The following is a 9,655-nucleotide window of genomic DNA, read 5'->3' on the forward strand; positions in this document are numbered from 1 at the left end:
AGCATGGGAGAATGTGATAAAATGATGTGGTGTGTGGAAAAAGGGTAACAAAAGGAATGGTGTATGGGAAAAGGTGACGAAATGATGTGGTGTGTGGAAAATGTGATAAGAAAATATATTGTGTGGTAAAATATAAGATACTGTGGAGCATGGGAGAATGTGATAAAATGATGTGGTGTGTGGAAAAAGGGTAACAAAAGGAATGGTGTATGGGAAAAGGTGATGAAATGTGGTGTGTAGAAAATATGATAAGATAATATAGTGTGTGGAAAAATATAAACTCTGCCCCCTATAGTTTGTGGAAAAAGGTGATAAAATGATGTGGTGTGTGGAAAAAATGTTAAGAAAATGTGATGCAGAGCAAAATGTGGTGTGTTGAGAAAGAATGATAAAATGTAATGGCTGATTAACCCTTTATCTGTCTAAGGCATATTTCATCAGTTTGTCCTGAATGTCTGTGCTTGTTTCCTGGATCTTGTGGGTTTTGGATTGTCATCGATGCTTCTGTGACTTTGCTTTTTAGTAGGTAGGGCTGTTGGCCCTATGAAAACACATTTTTACCTTTGGAATGAGCTGGTTCAAATTTGTCTGGCCTCTATCCATTGACCTGTCTTGATGTGGGAGGCCCTGCCAAGATCTTGCACTACATTGGTGCAGCTCTCTGGGTTCATCGATGCACATAAGCTACCTCACTGCAACAAAGATCGAACCTTGTGGTGGCACATTAACCAATATATACCCCTTACCTCATTTGTTTTTTGTTTTTTAGATCCTAAGGTGTGATGTGAGATGTGATTTGGCTGACATATCTAACAGGCTGACTGGTTGTGTAGAAGATTCCTTTGTTGGCTTGTTTTCAGTGACCTGCATGAGATGTAGTCAGCAAGACCGAAGGGGAAGGGACAATGCTTTGCCAAAGTTACAATACATCAAACTATGATGTTATTGTTTTCTCTTTCTTTCTTTCCTTCTTTCTCTTTGTCACTTTCGCTATCCTTCCCAGCCCCCACTCTTGTCTATATCCTTTTCTCCCTCTGGTTCTTTCTTATCTGTTAGTCTGTCTTTCTTCCTCTCTCTCACAAACACATTTTCAGTATTGTCTTTTGTTTCTCTTTCACTCTTCTTGCTCTCTCTTTCATTCTCTGTTTTCCTTTACTCCTCCCCTTTCCCCCCCTCTGTTTCTTTGTCTCTTTCTTTTCTTCACTCTCCCTCTTTGTCTCCTTTCTATCTCTCTTACACACTCCCTCTTCTTCCAATGCAGTTCTTGTCTTAGTTTTCGTTTGTGCGAGATGAATATAGGGGTGTGTGTGTGTGTGTGTGTGTGTGTGTGAGAGAGAGAGAGAGAGAGAGAGAGATCATGCATTTGTGTGTGTTATGGATGTCATTGTATATGTATGCATGTGTGTTATCGATGTGTGTGTGTATGTATATTTATGTGTCTGTATTAAAGATGTGTGTGTGTGTGTGTGTGTGCATATATATTTAATGTGTTATAAATGCATGTGTGTTTATATTGTAGGTGTATATTTGTGCATTACTGATGTATATGTCTGTGTTGTGGATGTATATATGATGGTGTTTGACTCATAGAAGAATGTGTGTGTGTATTTGTACATATCTGCATGTGTGTTAATGAGTCTAGGTGTATGTATGCATGTATATATGTATATACGTTGTTTATGTGTTTCCATATATGCTGTTATGGTATTCACAATTTGTGTGAGTGCGTGTATTCATGCATATCTGCATGTCTGTTTTACAAGTCTCGGTATGTATGTATGTATTCATACATATCTGCATGTGTTCATACAAGTCTGTATGTATGTGTGTGTATGTGTGTATTTATGCATGTGTGTGTGTGTGTGTGTGTGTGTGTGTGTATATATATGTGTGTATATATGCCTGTCTGGGATCCATCTGTGTATGTATGTTTGTACTTATTTATTTAATTATTTATTTATTTGTGTGTGTTTGTGCACAATCTGTGTGCACATCTTTACTTCAGCCCCATTCCAGACCATTCCATTCCACTTCATTCAGAATTTCAATTCCCATCCTTTATGCCCTTCTACTCCAGGTCTGCATTCCCCTACACATGCACCTCACTGTCCCCACCCCAGCCTTTCCCATTCTTCAATATTCAAGTACCTACCCCCTCATAGCCTCTACCCTCCACACTTCAGCTCATTCTCTTGCCATCACTTTAATTAAATTACATATTTCTCTGATATTTCCTTCACGTTTTGCACTAACACCAATGGTCAGTGGAGTTTTATTTAATTTTTTTTTTCTTGCTACTTTTCTTTTTTTAAAAGTTTTAACACATTGCTGATATTTTGTGATTTCTCTTTGCTTGTGGGGCTTATTATCATAATTATTATTATCATCATTGTTCTTGTTTTTATTATTGTATTTATTATCAGTATTTTGAGAAACAATTGTTATTGTGATAATGTAAACATTATTATTTTATTTTATTTTAGAAACTATTATTATTATTATTATTATTATTTGCTCCTGATTTATTCTTCACAGCTGCTATGTATTCTTACAATTGATTTTCTTCAACAGCCAATCAATGGCCACTGAATCAATCTAAGCACAAATGGATTAATTGGTCAAGAAAAAAAACAAAAAAACAAAAAAAAAAAAACCCAGACAAAACAAAAATACAACAAAAGTTAAACAAAAGCACCTTTCCCAAATATTAACATACTATCAGCATAATATCATAACCATCAACATAATAATGGTAATCAATTTTACTGTACTGCCACTACTACCATCACCCATTATTACTGCCGTTATCTTTTACATTACCATGACCATCACCAATGTCATCACCATGACCACCACCAACAACATAAAAAATACAATACCACTATAGTTGTAACCGTCATCACCGCCACCACCACTGATCATCGTAATCATCATCATAACCAATGCTATCATGATTGTAATGTAGTGGCACCACTGCTGCCACTACCACCACCACCACCACCACCACCCATCATAACCACTCCCATCATTACTGTCACTGCCACCATTAACATTTGTGTGATTTGCTAGAAATGGTAGCTGAATTCTCACAAATCACAATCCTACTTACTACCTTGAAAGATGACACATTAGGCGCATCTTTCTATAAGCCGTACACTTAATTTCCCAGGTAAAAAATAGCGACTTATTCACTGGAAAATCCAGTACTACAGCTGGATATCCTACCTGTCATCCAACGCTTTATAGAATATACTGGATATACTTTATTGTCCCACCAGCACTAGAGCAATTAATCCTCTGCTCTAATAAAGTTATTCAGTGTTACTGTCATTATAGTCATTATCGGAGAAACATTTTTATGACAAAAACATAATTACCACCTGCATGTGCCCCAGCATGGCTGTAGTCTAATGACTAAAACAGGTAAAAGAGGAGATACTAAATATATACATGCTGTTAGAAGGCATAATGATGGGAAAGTTTTTTGAAATCAAATCTTTCCATAAATTTGTTATGTTGAAATATGTCATACTTGAGTGAAAAGCGCATTGTCACTGCAGTAATTCATAAGAATGGTAGATTGTTTCACCTTTGTTGAGGCTTGTCTATGCCATGCACTCAATTGTCACCTGCTAAATCCTTTAGCATTTAAACTGGCCATATCTGGCCTCTCACATCTACCCTACAATGTCATTTAAAAAAATAAACAGTCACACCATCGAAATCTCAAAGCTACAAAATAGTACATAGTTTATTCAAAGCAATGTGAATAACTAAGCATTGCATTTGATAAAGCAATCTGAATGCTTAAAGGTTAAATGAAATTTGTGCTTCAAAATATAGAAAATGGTGAATAAAAACATTCACTGGTATTGTGGAAGTTTGCCAAGCTGTAGAAAAAAACTTGGTGTACACAATTAAAATAGCTTTAAACTAAAATCACCATCTGCATATCATACTAAATGTACGCACATCATTAAAAGGCATGAAACAGTGGAATTATTGGAGATAAAAGTTTCTTTGTAGATTTGTTGTGTTAAAAACAGTATGTATATCAGAACAAGAAAACATCCTTGCTCTAGTGATTTATGAGAAAGACTGACCTATTTCACCTTTCTAGAAACTATTCAGTGCTGTGCACCTGATAGTCACCTGCTTAAAGGAAATTCGTACAATTCATGCATTGATGTATATGCAGAGGAAATAGAATAAAGCATTAGTGGAGGTGCATGGCTTAATGGTTAAAGTGTTCGGCTCATGATCATAAGATTGGTTTTGATTGCAGGACCAGGCAATGTGTTCTTGAGAAAAACACTTCATTTTGTGTTGCTGCAGTCTGCTCAGCTGGCAAAAATGAGTATTCCTGTGACAGACTGGCGACCCACCCAGGAGAAAATATATGTGTCACAAAAATTAGAAAACCAGCCCTATGATTCTATATGACTCGAGAAGGAATTAGTGAATAAAATATTCACTGATATTGCAGAAGTCTGCTAGAATTGCATATACTGAAAGAAAAATCATATTCAAGTTTAGGTTAGAATGTAAAAGACCTTGAATCTGAGCCAAGTTAATGGTGGAAACTGTGACAAAAAACTTAGCCTGAAATGTCAAGATTTTTGTGTCACCCCACCACCCAAAATCTGGCATACAAGCTTAACAAAATTTCTAAAGTTCACTAGACTGTGATATTTTGCAATGCAGGTTATTACTCTGTGCTGCATGATGGTTTTCATCATGACTGTTTTAGGGTCTGATTGAAGCATCACCTTACTGTGTATCTTGGCTGGATCTTCTGTACTACATCTCTCTATGTGCACACAGATGCATGAGATTTGGGTGGACGAAATGGATGGGTGTGCAAAGATTTCAGATAAGCGGATGCACTTCCTGTTGCTGTTAATTACTGTGTTACAGTGAGGCCATGTGCAATTATATTGCACACCACATAAAACAAACAAACAAATGACAATAGAATAATGAGGGAGCCTCAATATTGTTGCTTGATCTGCTAAAAAGTGCAGCATAATTGCCCTCATATAACATTTACTAGCTTAAAAAAGAGGGAGGTTTACGTTAAACAAAGGAGCTGTAGCTACTCATAAAAAGACAATGGTAACAGTTTGAATGCATTTAATCTTAAATTTCCTCGCTCAGAGTTGCCTTAGGGCTAAACAATTTGTGGCACTCCATCGGTTACGACGATGAGGGTTCCTGTTGATCCGATCAACGGAACAGCCTGCTCATGAAATTAACATGCAAGTGGCTGAGCACTCCACAGACACGTGTACCCTGAACGTAGTTCTCGGGGATATTCATCGTGACAAGGCTGGCCCTTTGAATTACAGGCAGAACAGAAGCAGGAAGTAAGAGCGAGAGAAAGTTGTGGTGAAAGAGTACAGCAGGGTTCACCACCAACCCCTGCCAGAGCCTCATGGAGCTTTAGGCGTTTTTGTTCAATAAACAATCACAACACTCTGTCTGGGAATCGAAACCGCGATCCTATGACCACTAGTCCACTGCCCTAACCACTGGGCCATTGTGCCTCCACAAATAACAACTAGCATAAGTAGAGGTACTGTCATTCCATATTAGTATGGCTTTTATTTTGAATGCATTTTGAAACAGTTTGAATGCATTTAATCTTAAATTTCCTTGCTCAGAGTTGCCTTAGGACTAAACAATAACAACAAACATAAGTAGAGATGCCATCATTCTATATTAGTCTGGCTTTTTATTCTTAAACCTTTCAAGTATAGGAATCTCTACCAAGATTTTATTCTTTGTTGGCATGGCAATCAGGACCATTGATCCACACCAGCTGCCATACTGCAATGACTGCACCTATTTGTGGAAACCTCATTTAAGGCTCTCATTATTTGGGCTGATTTTTGTTTGGGTTTCTGGACCCCTTAATTTAAGGGGTCCATCTTAATTTTCATCTCTTGCCTCCTCTGTGACACTATTTTGAAATTAGATTTTATTTTGGATAAATTCTCTGTTTTGTCACCACCTCTCTCCACAAATGTATTGATTAACCCCATTTTTCAACTGAAATTTCTATGAACTCTCGGTAAACTTTGTCTTCAGGTCATTGAATATCTTATTCACCTATTCACAAAATAATTCAGTGTTTATTGTGTGAAGGAGCTGTTTGAATATGTTGGCAGATTTGATTTAATGAAATTCACAAAGTTACAAATTATAATATACACCTGTAATAGATAAGTATATAATTCTATAGATCAGGTAGTTTATTATATACACCTGTAATCATTCTGTATTGGGCAGTGTAATATAACAACCATTAGTAAAGAAGCTATTCCATAGAACATGTCATTCCACAGGTACATTGAATGATGGTGAAATTGTCATTCTGTATAGGTGAGGTGTTTATTATACATTCATGTGATCATTGCAGATGAGGTTCTCTTAGCTCTTATATCCTTCAGTGCTGTCAGCACAATGGGCAATGAGCCTTCTCCAAATATCCTGTTTATTTGCTTCCTCTTAGCTCCACTCAGACCAACTCCCATCGTCTTTATTGGTCTTCCATTTGATTTTCATCTTACTTCTGGTGTCCACTCATCATGATGGTAGCATCTCTCTCCTGTGGTAATTGAAGCACATGGTCAGTCAATAAACCATATCTACTGCTTGGTCACCATTTTCTGCAAACTTCCTATGCCAGCTCTTCTCATAAGCATTGATTTATTCACCTAAATACTTTAATGGCCATAGTCCAATGACAGGAACAATTAAAAGATAAAAATCAATGGTAGAGTAGTAGTTATTCTGAAGACATGGCTTAGCGGTTAAGGTATTGCACTCACGATTGCGAGATTGTGGGTTTGATTCCCAGACTGGGCATTATATATATATATATAAGATGTGGCTGTATGGTAAGAAGCTTGCTTTTCAACCACATGGCTCCAGGTTCAGTTCCATTGCATGGTATCTTGGGCAAGTGTCTTCTACGATAGCCTTGGGCCGATCAAAGCCTTGTGAGTGGATTTGGTAGACGGAAACTGAAAACGGCCCATCGTATATATATATATATATTTATATATATATATATATATATATATATCTGTGTCTATCCTCCCACCAGTGCTTGACAACTGGTACCTGGTGTGTTCGCATTCTTATAAATTTGTGGTTTGGCTAAAGAGACTGATAGAATAAATACTTATAAAAAAACATAAGTACTGGGGGTTGATTCAGTTGACGAAAGATCCAAGACATTGCCCCAGCATGGCCGCAGTCTAATGACTGAAACAAGTACAAGAATAAAAGAACATTGAGCAGTAATAAAGAAGTTTCTAATTCTATAGACTACATGGTTTGTGATATACATCATTGATAAAGAAGTTGTTATTCTATACTGATCTAGGTAGGCTTTTCTTTATATATACAACAGTGGCTGAGAAATTTATAATTCTATAGACCAGGTGGTTTCATTATATACATCATCGATAAAGAAGTTGTTATTCTATATACGAGATAATTTATTATGTACACCTCCTGTGGTTGTGAAATTATCTCAAACTAGGTTATTTATTATGTACGGCAGTGGTTGAGGTTTGTTTTCTCAGATTAGGGTATATAAATTTTATATACACACTCGTGGCAGTGTTGGTATTATTTCAGGTTATTTTAAAATTATTTGGAGGACGTTGCTGTTAGTTGTGTAGCGCTAGGTTAACAGTGATCGAGCAGATTTTTAAACAAAAGTTTTCTAGTTGTGACAATCTCTACACTGTCCTGTGTGTCCTTTTTAACCCTTTAGCATTTAAACTGGCCATATCCAGCCCAAATATTTTACCTGTTTTATATTCAAACTGGCTAGATTTGGTCTCTCACACCTACCCTATAATGTCATTCTAAAAATAAACAGTCACATCATTGAAATTTCATAGCTACAAGATAATGCATAATTAATTCAAAACAATGTGAATAAATAAGTATTATATTTAACAGAGTAATCTGAATGCTAAAGGGTTAAAGTGATTTGGCTGCTATTTCTACCAGATTCAGCAGTCGCGTAGACACTCCCTCATTAGCTTGCTACCTGGCTGTGTGAATAAGTACAAAGTATTTCTGGTACAGTTACCTGCAGTAGATTCTTCTCTGCCCAGGAAGACTTAAAATATGAAACCTGTGTTAAGGGTTTCTGACATCTGGATGTTGTTAAAATTGCGGATCTGATTGATATTGTGGGTATTGTTTGAGACTGTTAACCAACAGGTTTTGAGTTCAGATCTACTGCAGGTGTTTTATTGTGTAATTTGGGCAGTACATCAATTTCCACATGCCTCAATTCATGCTAGTTGTATTGAATGATGTGGTGAAAGCTGATTATAAGCTAGAGTTCACACTGGAGCATTGGACAAAATGGTTTGTGTTATTATTCCAGCTCCCATTGTTTAAAGTTCTAATCCCACCGAGGTCGGCTTTACTACTCATTCTTCTATGGTTGATATATTTATCAGATCTTAATGTAGGTTTTAAATCTTCCTGGGTAGAGAAGAATGTATTGTAGGAATCTGTCTCAGATATGTTTCGTACCTATTCCGACAGCTTGGTAGCAGGCTAATGAGAGACATCTTCATGACAGCTCAACTTGTTAAAAATGGTAGCCAAATCACCCTCAAACTCTACTGTTTAAAAAAAAAGATGGTTAATTGTTAGAATCAACAGAATGTCAGATGGACACCTTGCATTATTTTTCCTGGTTCTTTGCATTTTGAGTTCAAATCCTGCCAAGGCCTACTAAGGTCCTTGACTTAATCCCATTGCCCAGATTTAACACGGCCATCTGAACCTTGGGTACCTTCAGTATAAGTCCACTCTGTTGCAAGCATTTGTGTCAGGTTTGAAGATATCTTCCTTCTACTTTTCCACCATTGTCGAAGGCCCTGGGAAGGATCATGGGAGCCTGATTTTCACCATGAACCTGGAATCAAGCCCTGTTTAGTACACCTGTAATCACCCTACTTCTGTGGGTTTCGATGACATCTGCATATTTACTTTTTCTTGGCTCTCTGCATTTACATGATAAAAGTTGATACAAGCATTTAGGCTATTCAACAACGAAGATAATTATTCTGTAACTAGTTGTCATCATTATTTTCACATCCACTTTTCCATGTCTGTATGGGTCGGATGGAATTTGTTGAGGTGGATTTATCTATGGCCAAATGCCCTTCCTGTTATCAACCCTCACCTGTTTCCTAGTAATATTTCCCCATGACTGGACATGATTACATGGAAGATTGAAAATGGACAGCGCTTGCATGTCGGTGGCACTCGCTTGCAACAACCATGTGATGTCAAGACAAGGAGATAGTAACACACACATATACATACATACATATATTTATGTGTTTGTATACACATAAATACACAGTGAGAATTTACAAAATCAAAAGCAAAAGATGAAGACGGGTATATAAACAACAAACAGATGTGTTAGATTAATGCCTGGGAAGTGAGAAAGTCTTTTACGTTTCGAGCCTATGCTCTTTGACAGAAATAAACAGGGAGAGAAAATAAAAAAGGTTTAGTGGCTAGCGATCTATCATGTGTGTATATATATATATATATATATATATATATATATACACACACACACGTGCACACACATATATATATA

At 36.8% G+C, this 9,655-nt stretch overlaps 1 protein-coding gene across 3 annotated transcripts in view; it reads left to right on the top strand.

Annotated features, from left to right (window-relative positions):
- Positions 1-9,655, top strand: part of LOC106873381 (serine-rich adhesin for platelets) — a 165,298-nt gene that overhangs the window by 132,211 nt on the left and 23,432 nt on the right. The gene's annotated exons all lie outside the window — the stretch shown is intronic.

Source organism: Octopus bimaculoides, chromosome 7, assembly GCF_001194135.2.
Source record: "Octopus bimaculoides isolate UCB-OBI-ISO-001 chromosome 7, ASM119413v2, whole genome shotgun sequence".
Classification (NCBI taxonomy): Eukaryota; Metazoa; Mollusca; class Cephalopoda; order Octopoda; family Octopodidae; genus Octopus; species Octopus bimaculoides.